At 41.5% G+C, this 14,323-nt stretch overlaps 1 long non-coding RNA gene across 1 annotated transcript in view; it reads right to left on the bottom strand.

The window, feature by feature from the left end:
* LOC128627362 (uncharacterized) overlaps positions 1-14,323 on the bottom strand; it is a 41,767-nt gene that overhangs the window by 11,934 nt on the left and 15,510 nt on the right. Inside the window, exon 2 of the long non-coding RNA XR_008391535.1 lies at positions 1,384-1,420. This is a non-coding gene — a long non-coding RNA (uncharacterized LOC128627362). The remainder of the gene's footprint in view (positions 1-1,383; positions 1,421-14,323) is intronic.

Below are 14,323 nucleotides of genomic sequence, written 5' to 3'. Positions count from 1 at the left end.
AACTGAGAAGTGTATCTTAAGTACTGGAAATGAGGAAAGAGGGCCTACACAGCGCCCAGGGCGTCGGGTGTGTTTCCAGGTTGTGGGGAAGAGGGGGAGCGGCTTCTGCTGGGAACAGCGGCAAAATTACTAGCTGCCAGAAAAGGCCATTTAAAATACTATTTCCTTATTGGAAGTGCTAAGTGCAGCTGTTTGAAAAAAGAGGGAGAAGTTCTTTCCCTTGCCAGTGTCATGAGGGAGGGGAGCAGAGTTGGCTGAGGGCTCCAGCCCCTGACCCCAGGCACCCACGACGCTGCTCGGCTCTCCGGGGCACTTCCGCGCGCAGGTCTGAGAGCCGTGCTGGACTCTCAGACTCCCACGCGGGTATTTTAACCTGTCAATTCTTTAGTTATCAGTGTCGCTACATTCATATATTTGCCTGCCTTACACCAGGACAAACATCATGTTTTATAATCTTCGCATTAACTACTGTTCTAGTTTTGTGAAATTTATTTCTAAGTATTTTTAATGTTATTTAAAATTTTTTAAAAGATTTTATTTATTTTTAGAGAGAGGAGAAGGGAAGGATAAAGAGAGGGTGAGAAATACCAATGTGTGATTGCGCATCCCGTGCCTCCTACCGAGGACCTGGCCTACATCCCAGCAACTCTGGTTCACAGGCCTGCACTCAGTCCACTGAGCTACGCCAGCTGGGTTAGCTTTTTGTTGTTGTTGTTGTTGTTGTTTGCTTTTCTAGTCTCCTTTCACAGGTGCAGGACCTGTACTGCCCTCTGGAGCCTCCCTCCCATGACTCTGGCTTTCTCCCCATTACCTTTACCAGCCCTTCCCCTAATACTCTATTGCACATCTCATCTGTCTTGCTGTTAACTTTTCACGCCAATAGACACACCAATTTACCGAGCTCTGTACAGGCCAATAATGCTCTAGCCAGCCCTTCCTCTGCGAGGGGAATGGACCCAGCCCCAGGCTGCTTTCCCCCCTCACCTCAGGCCTCTCCAGCAGCCTGGAGCCCCAAATCTCTCGCTTTCAGCTTATTTCACACAACTCTCCCTCTTAAATGGTCTCACTGTTGCCTTTGAAATTCTGCCATTGTGATCAAAATACATGCTCATGTATGTTCAACTTCCTGTCAATTCCCCCAAATCTCTCCGGATTCCAAGCTTCTTCCCCCTTCGTTTCTGCAAGGGGACCTGGCAGAGGCCAGTGACCGTTTTGCCCCATCTGCTTCGGGGCCAGGGTATGGGCTAAGAACCCTCCTCTCTTCCCAGTCCCTCTTCTGAACCCGTTCTTCTTCTTCCTTCTGCCTCCCACCCCCACCACAGTCCTGTGAAGCCCATGCCATACACTATACAGCCGTACATGCTGCTGTCACCCCTTACTCACAGAAAATTCCAGCTTCCATCTCAGTATTGCTCGCCACCTAGTGTTGTCAGATTGAACAAACAAAATTACAGGATGGCCAGTTGAATTTGACTTTTAAACATCACACTTTTTAAGAAAATTAAATTTGGCAACCTCCCCTTACTCCTCTCATCAGTCTCAGTGTTTCCCTGTCCACGTGGATAACCCCACTGACAGGCCTTTTGGTTACTAGGCTCCTAACCTCAGATCTCTCTGTCTACTGCACTTCAGCTGGCATTTCTGCAGTCACGCTCAAAACTTCGCCACCTCTAACATCAGTTTAAACAAACATTTTCCACTCCCACCTTTTTGTCTTTAGCTTACGAACTCCAGAGCAGGAGTTGGCAAACTACAGCCCATGGGCCACAGGTGGTTAGAACACTTTTCGTGCAGCCTGTGAGCTAAGAATAGTTTTTACACTTTTAAAGACTAGTAAAATTATAAACAAGAATATGTGACAGAGACTATAAGTGGATTACAAGGCCTAAATATTTACAGTCTACTACTCTATGGAAAATGTCTGCTGACCTTGTTCTGGAACCTTCTTCTTTCCTTTTTTTGTTATTAGAGATTTTATTTACTGCTACTTAATTTTTAGAGAGAGGAGAAGAGAGGGAGGAAAACATCGATGTGCATGACAAACGCTGATTGGTTGCTTCTCACGTGCCCTTAACCTGGGACCTGGCCCGCAACCTAGGAATATGCTATGACTGGGAATCAAACCAGCAATCTTTCTGTTCGCAGGCTGTAACTCAATCCACTGAGCCACACCAGCCAGAGCAGAAACTTTCTTCATTACAATTGTTTGACCTGATTGAGACCTCTAACTTACTGATGTCGTTTTTTCTCAATATCTGTCAGTTGTCTCCTGACTTGACTTTCCCTTTTGTCCAGCCCAGATGTCCTGCCTCTCTCCTTTCTCCCTAACTTAACCGAATTTACCCCCACTCCACTCTTTGTGCTTACACCCCAGCAGCAGAGTTTTGCTCAAGAAAAATCAGAAAACCCGGCTGACAAGGAAAACATGGTGATAAACCTCATATGACTATTCAAACACCCATAATTCTACCACTTTCCCCTCATAAATGGATTTTCCTATCCTCTGAGACCACCACTTGTTAGCTTTTCTCTTGTCATTGCTCCTGAAGATGTTTTCCTATGTCCTTGTTACTTTATACCAAAACTTCTCTAAATAGTTGTGCATGCTCACTCAACAGATTCTTAAATTTTGTCTGCACTCTAATTCTTCCCTGCAGCAAGTTTTAATGCTAAGCTATAAAGCAGTGTGCCATGGGAAGCGATGCTGCCGCCCTGGCCACAGGAAAGAACTTGACCATGTGGAGTTTCTTGGGAAGGTGGGAATAGGCCAATGTCAGGAGAGGGGTAATTCATCTGCTTGCTTCCTCCTATGTCCCATCTCCCACTGTCAAAGGGACAGGAGAAGCCAGAGACCCTGGGTGTGTGGTTAATTGATCAGTCTCAGGGGCGGAACAGTTTCAACCCACTGGGTGGTTAAGGCAAGTAACGCTATCAGCAGATTCAGGAGACAGGCTACTAAGGCTGAGGGGATCTGAGGAAGTACAAAAGGAATGCCTAACAACTAGAACAGGAACAGAACCACAGAAATGGAGGTCACATGGAGGGATAGCAACAGGGGAGTGGGAGGAGGAGAGAGGGGGAAAAGGTACAGAGAATAAGCAGCATAGATAGTAGGTAGAAAATAGACAGGGGAAGGGCAAGAATAGTCTGGGAAATGTAGAAGCCAAAGAACTTATGACACGTGGACATGAACTAAATAAAGGGGGGGAATGTGGGTGGGAGGGGGTGTGCATGATGGAGGGGAATAAAGGGGAGGCAATGGGACAACTGTTGTAGCATAAATAATAAAATATATTTAAAACATTAAAAAAAAGAAACACCTATGTCTTAGTTCAGGCTGTTAAAATGGAATGCCATAGACTGGGGAGTTTAAATTTAAAATATATATATATTTTTTCCTCACAATCTGGAGGCTGGGAATTCCGAGATCAAGGCACCGGCGGTCTGGTGTCTGCTGAGAGTGCTCTTCCTGGCTTGCAGCCAGGCATCGTCTTTTATCCTAACACGGTACAGTAGAGAGAGCAGGGAAGCAAAACTGGTCGGAAAGCAGCAGTAAGAACCCTCTCAGCTCTTTGTGTCGCTGGCTCCCAGCAGTATTTCTTTTTAAGATTTTATTTATTTATTTTAGAGAAAGAGAGGGGGAAAGAGAGGGAAACACCAATGTGTGGTTGCCTTTCATGCACCCCCAACTGGGGACCTGGCCCACAATCCACGCATGTGCCCCGCTTGGGAATTGAGCTGGCGACCTTTGGTTCACAGGCTGGCACTCAAATCCATTGAGCCACACCAGCCAGGGCTTCCCTCAGTATTTACCTGAAGTGTAACTTCCTCAGTAAGGCCAAAGGTAGACAGCTCCTGGTATTCTCTATCATAGCACCTTTAATTTCCATCATAGTAGCTGTTTTTGGGTTTTTTTTTTTTTTTTTTTTTTTTTTTTTTTAGTTTATGCATTTTGTTATAATGCTTATTTAAACTAAAGATCCATGAGACAGTTGGATCTGTCGGTTAGGTTCCCTATTGCATCCCCACTAAATAGTAGTGTCTGGTATAGTAAGTGCTTAGTGAATAATTACTGAGTAAATGCAACTCAACTAGGGTAACAAGAACCCAGAGGTGGAAGGGGAGTTCTACAGAGGGAAAGAGCAAATAACTGCCCACTGAACCTCAGTCTATCAGTTCTGTAAAGTGGATATTAACACCTGCCTCCCTGGGGAGGAAGGAACAGCAAACAGACGAGGAAATGACTCACCAGGCTGGCTCCTTGGTTCCTGCCACTGTTCCTTGGAAAGGGTGCGGGAAATGGTTCCCGCCTGCCCCGGCAGGCACACGCAGCCCGGATGCCAGCATCTTTGCCCATTGCCTCTCCCCTCTCTTCTTATTGGATCGAGGAAAGCTTGGAGGTGGCTGCTCTGAACTGTAGATGTGACATGAACTTGGGAATGGTCTGAGTGCATTAGTGAGGCAGTTCCTGGTTCTAATCAAAATAATGACACTTCCACTTCCTCTAAGTGGAAGAGAGACAGTTTCCCATTTCGCTCAAACATACCTCTGGGCCGAGAGGTCTAATTCATGGAAACAATGCAATAGAATTGAAAGTAAAAGCAGAATAAAGTAAGTAACAATCATTCCTATAATTGTTCAACATTAGAAAATAAGAATATATGAATATATAGAATATTATAAATTCCTTAAAATTATACATGTGTGGATTATATATACAAATGGGCTAATATAACCTGATATGTGAAAATAAACTATGTAATTAATATAATGCATACATTAAATATAATTTAATATGTAATTAAATGTACAGTGCATTTTCTAGTGTGAAATATGTATTAATATGAGTAAAGATTTAAAGTAACATGAAATATGAAAATAGTTTGATTGTCGCTCTGCTGTGGCTCAGTTGTTGGGGATCAGCCCGCACAGCTAATGGCTTCTGGTTCTGTTCCTGGTCAGGGCCCATGCATAGGACTGGGTTCAGTCCCCAGTCGGGGCATGAACGAGAGGCTACCAATCGATGTTTCTCTCTCACATCAATGTTTCCCTCCCTTTCTCCTTCCCTACCCCTCTCTCTAAAGATAAAATAAATAAATAAAAAGAAAATAGTTTTGTTGGCGTGACAGACACAGTAAAAGTTTTCTTTAACCGTCCTTTCATGCTGTTACATTTTTTTATTGAAATGTAGTGAGCCCCTGTTGTGAGCCCCTATGTAGAAGGGCAGCATTGTGGACAGTGTCCTGTGTTGTACTTTGTGTTCAGCTGCTGAAGAATCGTCTGTCTGGACTCAGACCCGTGGAATTGCCTTCTGCAACCCATACCCTGGCAATTTGTTCATTTTCAGCGTGATGCTATACTAGTTTCAGTAAGAGTTTCTTTGAATGTACACCTACATTCACGCCTGCATTTATACAGATGTGTCCTCTGAAATTCTTTGGAGAGTCATGATAGAATCACGCAAGTGCTTGAGTTTAAGACATCTATACATTAACTATACCGAAGAGAAGAGCTGGGAAAGAAATTTCCACAGAAGAAAAGAGCAGCGTGCCTTTCTAAGCCAAGGGATTAGGGCAAGTGCCTGGAAACCCTCCAGAGTCCCAACTCCGATGATCAGCTATATCTTCTGAGGACCTGTGATTCTCCTGTGCATGAAGCTGCTGCTCCCCTCCAGATAGTTTACTTGTTCACTGTTTATTCAATACTGTTCCCTGTACCAGCAGACCTGGCAGGTATGCAAGTAAGAGAATATATGTCTCCGCCCTCAATCACCTCAAGGTATTTTCCTGCAGCCTCTCTCATGTGAGTGTGGTTGACATCTACTGCCCAAGAGGGGAAGCGATCCGTTGGCACATGACCGAGCTTCACTTATTTTCACAGGGCTGGGATGTTTAAAAAAATTAAAGTTGTATAATTAATTTGTATAATTAACGTGTGATGAAAAACAGGATAGGAGACCCTTAGGACCTGTCTGCAGAGGCAGAGGAAGAGGGATCTTCCCAGTCAGCATTTCCCTGGTGACTGGTGATGTCACATTTGTATGTGATAACTAGCCTCTTTTCATGTACCTATTGGCCATTTGAATATCTTCTTCAGAAAAAACGTTCATTCAGTTCCTTTGCACATTTTTTAATTGGATTCTTTCTTTCTTTCTTTCTTTCTTTCTTTCTTTCTTTCTTTCTTTCTTTCTTTCTTTCTTTCTTTCTTTCTTTCTTTCAATACTGAGTTGTATGAATTTCTTGTATATTTTAGATACAAACCCCTTATTGGACATGTGGTTTTGCAAATATTTTCCCCCTTTCCAAAGGTTGCCTTTCCTTTTGTTGATAGTTTTTTTTCTCACTCAGGAGCTTTTTCGTTTGATACAGTCCCATGTGTTTAAATTTACTTTTGGTGCCATAGCCATACCCATGGCCAAGACCAACATTAAGAAGCTTTTCTCCCTATGCTTTCTTCTGTAAGGTCTATGGTTTCAGGTCTTATATCTAAGTCTTGAATCCATTTTGAGTTAACTTTTGTGACTGGTGTAAGACAGAGGTGTAGTTTCATTCTTCTGCATGTGAATATCCAGTTTTCCCTGCTCCATTTATTGAGAATCTTCGTTGACTATTCTTAGCTCCTTTGTCACATAGTTGACCATGTATGCATAAGTTTATTTCTGGACTTTCAGTTCTGTTTTATTGTTTTCTGTCTCTGTTTTTATGCTAATACCATATAGTTTTTATTATTATAGCTTTGTAATATAGTTTGAAATAAAATGTGTGATGCCTTCAGTGTTGTTCTTTCTCAAGATTGCTTTGGTTCTTGAGGTCTTCTGTGGTTCCATACAAATTTTAGGATTGTTGTTTCTATTTCTGTGAAAAATGCTTTAAAATTTTGATAGGAATTACATTACATCTGTGGATCTTTTTGGGTGGTATGAATATTTTAATATTAATTCCTGAAACTCATAAACTTGGAATCTTTCCATTATTTGTATCTTCTTCCATTTTTAATCAATGTTTCATAGATTTCAGTGTACAGATCTTTCACGTTGATTAAATGTATTCCTAAGAATTTCATCCTTTTTGATTATATGCAAAATGTGATTTCTTTTTTAATTTCTTTCCTTGGTAGTTTGTTAGTGTACGGAAATGTAACTAATTTATATAGATTTTGTATCCTGCAACTTTACTGAATTCATTTTAAGTTTTAACACTTTTGTGGACAAACGGTTGCTACTTTTTAAAAATAATAACCTTATTACTATATAATTCTCATACCCTAAAACACCCTTCTAAGGTGCACAATTCACTGATTTTTAGTATATTCACACAGTTGTGCAAGCATCACCACTGTCTAATGTTAGAATGTTTCACCACCACAACCCCCCCTCCCCGTACCATTAGTTGTCAACGCCCACTCCCTTGCTTCCCTCAGCCCCTGGCAACCATGAATCTGCTTTCTGTCTTTATGGATTTGCCTGTTTTAGCAGTAGCAACATTCCAGTGCAGATCTCTAATATATTTTCTCTCCAGCTGAGTGATTATTTGATATTTAAGTGTAAATTGACCCATCACCAGTACCCCTCAACCTGGCTTCATGCTAAATAGATTAGAAGGCTAAGTGCAGTGAGAATAAGGCAAAACAATTTCTCAGAAAAAAAAAAAGGCGTAAGATCTGAACCGTCAATGAAATGGAACAGTGCAGTACTCTGTTTTGCCAAGAAAGTGATGCAGTACCTAACAGAATTTGGCTGTATTTATTATCCTTTCTAAGTAGACTCTTTATCACTTTTCAGTGCACTTTTAAAATCTGAGAATAAATTAATTGACCCATTACCTATGTTGACTCTTTCTGTGCAGAGTTGTGGATCTTTACAGAAGGCCCGTGGGACAGCCCTCCCATGTCAGCAACCAGAGGAAAGTGGAAGTCTCTCATTTGCTGATCGTGGGATTACATTCCAGGTGTACCATGTGGGTTTAGATGGATCTTCAGACAGAAAGATTCACAGAGTACGGTTCCAAACACATTCGCTTCTCAGTTACTATTGTGGGCCCCTGCTACCAATTATAAGTAAAATGGGTGCTGAAAATTCTCAATTTATTTCTCTTATAAATTTAAAATGTTCTTGGCTAGTCATAGTTTTAGTTAATCAGTGTTTATAGAGTTAACAATGGTAGCCAAGAAAATTTTAATTTGAGGGATTTTTATCTTTTTATTTCACTTGGTTTAATTATTCAACCTGTAACACAATTTATATTCTGGCAGGGCTACTATCACTCCAGTTCTGAGTTGCTGTGTTGAAGACTTTTGGTATATTTTAACTCTGCAGAAAGCCTTACAGCATTGAAATTCATCTTACGAGTTCAATGACCTTTATTGACTGGCAACATTTTATGTATTTTTAGAGTTAAGTTTTGTCAAAACTTGTGACAGCATCCCTTAAATGTTTACATCAAGATAATAATGATTATAATTATTCTACTGTTTAACTTTATGTCCATAAATATACTTTTAAAATTCTACTCTTATTTATAAAATCTTACCTGGGGGTGTAAAAGCCCTCTCAGACTCTCATAAAAGGATGGTAGTTCTACAAGCCATAAAAATGAGTCATGCCGAAATCATTGCCTAAAAGGGCTTCATCTACATGATAATGGGCACAAAAGTAAGTTCTGCCCTCTTAGTAGAGATCTTCTTTTTCCGTTTGTTGAATCTAATAATACTTGAAAAGACATAAAGTCGTGAACAAACTAATGGCCCATTTAGAAGATCAAATAAACCATGACCCTAAGGGTTTATTTTATTTTACATTTTTAAAGTACTTTGGTATCAATTACTAATCTGTGTAGCCCAAAGGGACACAGCTTCCGAAGCTGCAGCACAGCAGTCGGTTTCAGCTTTCTTGGGTTACGTATGTGATGAAAGGGATGATAAGGAAAATGACTAAGGCACATTCAAAGAACTATGATTAGTCCATTATGATCTGAGTTGGTACATGTCTTAGCCAGCCTTACAAATCATGCTAATGAGTTTGGATTTTTATCTTGAGCCAAATGGGATGCCATGGAAAAACTTGAAACAAGAGCGACTAGAACAGATGGATACTTGAAAAGTATTGCCTTATCTGAGCCCTAGCCAGTGTGGCTCACTTGGTTGGGCCTCCTTTGTCTCATGAACCTAAAGGTCCTGGGTTCGAGTCCCAGTCGGGGCACATGCCTGGGTTGCAGGTTTGGTCCTCTGGGGGCACATATGGAAGGCAGGTAACGATGTTTCTCTCCTACATCAGTGTTTCTTGACCTCTCTTTCTTCTTCCCCTCCCCACTCTCTAAAGCCAAAATTAAAAAATATTTTTTTAAGTATCATCCCGTTTGTAGTTTGAAAAATACAGTGAAGAGGATGACTATGGTAGAGCCAGGGAGACCATGGCAGTTGGCCAGGACCAGGACAGAGCCAGTGGGCACGGAGAGAAGCAGGCCGACCAGAAGCGGAGGCAGAGAGTAGCTCCACCAGCACAGTGGTGGACTGGGTTGAGGGGTGATCTGCAGATCTCCAGCCACAGGAGCTGCGGAATTAAATGCGGCTGCACGCATTTTAACACACAGTGTCTTCTCCATTCACAAGATCTTCCGGTTGCAACAAGACAGTGGATCTTCTGTACCCTTTTGGAATACTTATTCCAGTGGTGTGAAGTGTTTCACTGTGAATATCCTTAAGCAGGATTTGGAAGATCTGGATTTCAGTGTCTTGTTTTCTAATGTGTTAAATGAAGAGGTTGAATTGCAAGCCTCACAGACTGGATCTAGGCCTGATCCTTCTGAACCCAGGGAAGGTAGTCGGAGGCAACAGGCTCTCTCTGGTTTCTCCCCAGTCTGACCTGAGTTGCCAGCTGATAGAGTAGTTGGTGGCACCCCCTGAGGAAGAGCTTTTGTACTACTCCAGTCCCGGGAGGCATGCAAAACTAGTAGCCGGAGACAGCCATGCCTATACATTTGGCACGCTTATATGCTTATTCATACAGTCCGGTCTCTCTGGATTTTGCCCAGGGTGTCAGGCGGCAGGGTGGTTGACCTTGAGCACAGTGGATATTTAACCAGAACTTACTTTCCTTTCATTTATCCTCTCTCAGTGAATGACATGAATTCATGAACGTAAAATGTAGAGTTCTAAAACTTTGTTTTGGTCTGTCCTCAGAAATTGTAATGTGTGCTGGGACTCTGCTGGGCCGAGACGCCCGGATGCAAGGTGCCCGGGAGCGCACGGAGAAAACTGCCGGTGGCTCGCCTGCCCCATGTCAACGGGGCTCCCCCAGCAAAACCAGCCATGAAGCAGATGTGTGGGGCTTTCCCGCCCTTACAGAGCCCTGGCCCCTTTCACTGGGGTGCATATTGCCTTCTTTTGAATTCCTCTCATAGTTCATCCTCTCAGGCCTTTAAGTCTAATTTCGCTCTCCTCATTGTTTAGATGAGTTATAATAAGTGTATTTTATTCTAGTCCACTAGAGGGAACCAGAGGGATTTAGATGTTGGAGCCAACAATACTTACTGTAGGTTCTTTTATTTTTATTGAATTTTTTGGATGACATTGGTTAATAAAGTTATTCACTTATACTATTCTATAATGCATCATCTGTGTATTGTATTGTGTGTCCACCACCCCAAATCCTTTATCCCCCTTCACCCTCTTCTACCTTTCCCACAAGTGATCACCATACTGTTGTCTGTGTCTATGAGGATTTTTTTTCTGAATTCCTCTTGAAACAGTAGATTTTATTTTTTTCAGCAGTTATAGGTCCACAGCAAAACTGAGTGGTAGAGTGCTGTTGAAACATATAGCTTTCCAGACTCTGTCCCTGACCCACCCAAACAAAAACTCTGGGGCTGAGGTCTGAGACTCAATGGTAAGAATTGGTGGAATCCCTGCTTTTGTAAAAAGTCTACTGAATTATACAAACCTAAAGCCCAGAACAGGGGCTGGAAAGCATTAGACATTATGTACAAAGCGTACATAGCAAGGTGTAAAGCAGAGGCTCACGATGGGTGTGTTTATTATCTTGATGATGCTGTTACATTTATGACCCATAGATCTCATGAACATAGCAGTTTGTACACATTAAGTATATGTAGTTTATTTTATGTCAATCATGCCTTAATAAAGCAGTTTTTAAAAAAGTACCTAAACAAAGCCACATGTAATTCCTACAACGTAAAAATATAACATAAATATAAAATATATATTATTAACAATATGATATGGTAATAATAATAAATAATATAAAAATGTAAAACTACCAGAGGCTCACAACCAGGGGTGTCCAACATTTTGGCATTTCCGAGCCACACTGGAAAAAGAAGACTTGTCTTGGGCCACATACTAAATACACAAACACTAACAAAAACTCATGAGCAAAGAAAAGGTTTTAAGTGAATGCATGGTTCTGTGTTGGGTGGCATTCGTGGCCATCCCGGGTCACACGTGGCCCATGGGCTGTGGGTCGGACATCCTTAAATAGAGGTTAAACACTTGGAGGTTGTTAATATTTGGCTATGAGTCATACACTTTTCCAATGAAACTATTTCAGTTGCTAAGTAGAATCCATATCATACATGTACAGCCAGAGGAAAATCTGAAAAACTGCTATTAGAGTAAGACTTCCAGCTTTAGAAACGAGATATCAGGAAACTCCCAAATCAGGAAATGGTATATTGTCCCTAAAACAAGCACTTCAGAAAGACGGCCAGATTCCGATGAATCTTACCCGGGGACTAGAAATAAATGTCCTGACGCACCGCCACGAGGCACAGATGTTTCCACAGCAGCGCGCGCATCCTGCCAAAGACGCCCAGAGATGCAGGCTGCTTAAAAAATTACAGGAAGAAAAGAGGGCGCGGAGCATCATACGAAGGAATTTAATAATTTTTTCCTTGTAAAAAGCAGTTTAAAATAAAATGGAAGTAATTTTATTGATTTACAGGGAAGTGTGTTAGAAAACCCAAATGATGTGAAAAAAATTAGTAATCTAGTCTGCCTGCTCCTTATGGTCACTGATGGCCGTGTGGAAATTCATTTGTTTAAATCAACATCAAATAATCAGAATTCTGGTGATCAGACCTGGTCTTCACACCAGGTCTCTCAAACCCAGCTTGAATTTCACATAAGAACTCATCACAACATTCCGCCAAGGTCCACCTTAGCCTGGCATGTGCTACAGTCTCGTGGTCAGAATTGTGTTTTCTGATGTCAGAATATTTTCTAAGCCAATGATAAAAAGAATGCTCCATCTCAAGACATAAATATTCTGACACAATCAAACTTAAAACAGTCTCCTAAAAGACTGTTTTGGATCAATAATCTTAAGAAAAGAATTTCATTATTATTATTTTTTTAATCCTCACATAGGATTTTTTAAAATTGATTTGAGAAAGAGTGCAGGGAGGGGCAGAGAGAGAGAGAGAGAGAATGTGAGAGAGAAACATTGATCAGTTACTCCCCATATGTGCTCTGACCGGGACTTGAACCGCAACCTAAGTAGATGCCCTGAGTGAGAATCAAACCTGCAATCTTCTTGGTGTAAGAGATGATGCTCCAATCAACTAAGCTCTCAGCTAGGGCTAAAACAATAATTTTTAAAAGTTACAAGGCCCAAATAGGCCAACGAACCCTGACAAATGTGGGCAGGGTGGCAGCAATCATAGAATTCCTTGGTGTGTTCCTTCTTCAAGGATTTCTTTACTGTGTATGGAGGTCCTCCTACAATTTCATAGTCTAATATGCTCAATCATAAAACATAGGCTTGCATTATGTTTTATGGTATAGATATGTTTTAACTCAGAAAAACAGTAGAGTATTGGGAGATGAGGTGGAAGAAGTTATAAATGTAAATCTATTCTTCTTAAATTATTCTCAAAGTAGCATTTGGAAGGGAGGTCATGTGAGGGAGAGCAATATAGTAATTTATATTGACTCTTAAAGTATGCAAATGAATAAAATTCCATTTCCGGCTAACTTGGTTATACAGTCACGCATTGCTTAATGATAGAGACAGGTTCTGAGAAGTGTGTCATTAGGTGATCTTTGTCATCATGCAAACATCACAGAGTGAACTTACACAGACCTGCAAGGGGCAGCTTGCTGCACACCCAGGCCACAGGGTACAGTCTATTGCTCTTGTGATGTCAGCCTGTATTGCATGCTACTGTATTGAATGCAGTAGGCAATTATAACACAATGGTAGGAATTTTGTGTCTAGATATATCCGAACGTAGCAAAGGCACAGTAAATACACGGTTTACAGAAATGGTACGCCCACTGGGGCGCTTCCATGACTGGGGCTCGCAGGCCTGGAAGCTGCTCGTGAGCGAGCGAGTGCGGAGACCTGGGGCACGGCACTACTATTGGCCTCGTAAACATTGTGCACGTATATTCTTCTGTCATAAATTACCCTCACACCGTAAGTTTACTTTATAAACTTTAAATTAAAAAAAAGCTTTACTTTTTTTTAAAATGCTTAAAACACAAATGTATTGCAAAGCTGTACAAACATAATTTTTCTGGTTTTCTATTGTTTTTCTCGTTTTATTTTTTTTCACTTTATAAACTTTTTTGTTCAAAACCAAGACACGAACACGCACATTAGCCTAGGCCCTCGCAGGGTCCGGATCATCACTGCCGCTGTCTTTGCCCCTCTGCCTCTGGCCCCTCTGGCTGGCCTGCAGGGGCCCTGCGCACCCAGGGCTGTCCTCTCCTGTGGTAGCAACGCCTCCTTCTGGAATCACCTCGGCAAAAACCTGCCTTGAGGAGGTGTCACTCTTTTCAGAAATATGTCTACCATAGTTTGCTTTTGTAATTAAAATCATAGATTTACTCGGAAGCAGATAACTTATTATGAACATTCCCTCTGTATTAATGAAAACCTTTTGGTGTTGTGGTCAAGTTTTAAAATATTTTAAGGAGCTTGTTGAGGTCTGCAGTAGCCTCTGCTAAATGTTTCACTGGGAATTTTCTTAGGAGTTTTTTCTCCTCCTGCAGTTTCTTTTTCTCTTGCCTCTTCTTCAGCTGTATGTTTTTGTTCCAGTTCCAACAACTTCAAATTAGTTAGTTCCTCAGAAACCACCTCTTGGAGCTCCTGAAGGTCATCTTTGTCCACCACCAGGTTCAAGTTGTTTGCCATCTCAACAATAGCCTTGTTGGTTTTTGTAGCCTCCTTATCCTTGGCAGATTCTCTGAAGTCATGGATGAAGTGCTTGAGTATCTTCTTCCAGATGCCATTATATACTCCTTGGTGACATCACCTCAAGCCCAACTGAGGTTCTTGATGCTGTTGTAAGTGTGGTAATTCTTG

This window comes from Artibeus jamaicensis, unplaced genomic scaffold (assembly GCF_021234435.1).
Source record: "Artibeus jamaicensis isolate MK-2021 breed Jamaican fruit bat unplaced genomic scaffold, CSHL_Jam_final contig_387, whole genome shotgun sequence".
NCBI classification, from domain to species: domain Eukaryota; kingdom Metazoa; phylum Chordata; class Mammalia; order Chiroptera; family Phyllostomidae; genus Artibeus; species Artibeus jamaicensis.
The sequence above is the reverse complement of the archived record's forward strand: the minus strand, read 5'-3'. Positions and strand labels throughout refer to the sequence as shown.